The following is a 2138-nucleotide window of genomic DNA, read 5'->3' on the forward strand; positions in this document are numbered from 1 at the left end:
AAGACGGCATGGGAAGCATATCACATCAGACCATGGACACGGTGGATATGCAGCATAGAGTATAATGACGTGGTAAAAGTGTGATTGAATTAGTCAGTTCGATCAGTCAAACAACTAGGAAGATGGTTGCCGACCTATTTGGCGCTTTGAACGTCTGCAAGGATTGTCATGGCTTGGAATGAAGTGACACTACTGCTGCTAGGCTGAGCACGCGTTCATGAGATTCAATACAAGTAGAAAATTAACAAAGCAGGTACAGTGGAAATTCCTAATTTGGATTCCTGACAAACCGCGGATTGGAAACCAGAAGTTTTGTTTTGTTTTGCTATTTTTGGGCAGTGAAAGGGTAAGAGGGAAAAGGGGCCCACAACCACAAAATATGAAACTGACTGCAACATAGGAAAAAATAATCATTCTGAGGCCGATGGAGGGCGGGGGGTGGGGGGCGTCTATACTTCGAGATTCATTGTACATACAAATGACCATGAGTTAACTGACATTAACGTTTCTGAATGAAAACGGCTGTTATACTTTTAAAGAAAGCGTACACTGAGTTGCTGCTGTCAGCTGTAACAGAAAAAAAAAATCATCTGATGTGGGATTCTTGAGGGATACATGCTGGGAAACGCTCAGTGTGCTTTATGGGCTATTTGCATAAAAGGCAATTTTCTCTGATTGGGCCAATGGAGCTGAAGAAAGCAATTACTACAGTGCCATACTGCTCAATGGGAGGTTTCCAAACAGACAAATGTGAGGGCTTAAAAGGATCACGGAGAATTGAAAATAAATAAATAGAAAAGAATGGAGGAATATGTGGAATGAAACATGGAATTTTTCTGAGCAACAGGAAATCTGGGAGGCACTTGGACGTGAGTGACCACAGGAAGTCAAAGGTAACAAAAAGCAGAGTGACGCACAGTACACCCCCCCTCTCCCACCCCCCTGTCCGTAATCCTGTCATCCACTCTAATCTCTATGACGATGGCACGGAGCCCCATGAATGATGAATGATGATGAATATTCATCAGGTGTATCTGAGCTCCTCATTCATTCCTTCCTACACTCACAGCTTGGCTTGCTATTCAGCCTCGATAATAACAAAAGCTGTGCAATGAAGTGCAACCACTGAAGTAAAAGAGGAAAAAAAAAACATATTGAAGAACAACAGTTTTGCAAAGCCTGTGTGCTCGTTTGAGCTGCCGGATGGCACCTCGTGGATGTTGCTTGCACGTCTCTTGAAAGAGTCCTACAGAAACACTCGTGCTTATTTAATGCAGATCTACTCGTTGGGCATTTCGTGTCTCTCCTGAACACCATCAGCATAAATAGACAACACAGTAAGTGTTTAATTGCATTGGTTTGTTTCCGCATGAGCCTCGTTAGGTGACTAAATCTTCTCTCCTGCTTTTTGCGCCAAGTGGAAGGTGTGCTTCATCATCCTAAGTGTCGACAAGGATGAACGCAACTTTGCGAAAATGGGCATCCAACAGCGATGCTCAGAGTCATTACGCTTACTTGAAGAGTATCTTGAAGTGTTATTTCCGTCATAGTAAAGTATGGATACATAATTTTGATCTCAGCAGTGTTTAAGCCGTGCATTTGAGTCCCGAGCAAAAAAATGGGGACTTACCCGACTGCATCCACCTCTGAATACCGCCACTATCATGTGACCTTTGAAATGTCAGTCCACTTCATCCTCCTTGGTCGGAACTGTAACATGCTGTTGCATTACACCAATCCAGAGCATCCCTGTGTGATAAAACTGCACATTTTAAGAGTGGCCTTTTCGTGAGGTCATTCTAAGGCACACCCGTGCAATCTTCAGGTTGTCTAATTAGCATCTTGAGATGCCGCACAGGGCAAGTGCCCATCAATATCTTATTTAAAATAAATACAATTGGAAAAGCCCATTTAACTGACCATTAGCAGCTCCTGTCCACTTCCTAAAGGTTTTGATTTGGCAGCAATTTGTCCCTGGAAAATATCGATCCAATTGCCGTCATGTTTGCATTTATACCTGTGAAAATTCAATTCTAAATCCAAACAGATCAGCAGGTCGACACAGCGGTGTTTGGGTATGGGAGCTCTACTAACTTAACATGCAAACAGCACACAAAATGACAACAGTCACACGCAGG

Source organism: Hippocampus comes, unplaced genomic scaffold (genome assembly GCF_001891065.2).
Source record: "Hippocampus comes isolate QL1 unplaced genomic scaffold, H_comes_QL1_v1.1 scaffold314, whole genome shotgun sequence".
Taxonomy (NCBI): Eukaryota; Metazoa; Chordata; class Actinopteri; order Syngnathiformes; family Syngnathidae; genus Hippocampus; species Hippocampus comes.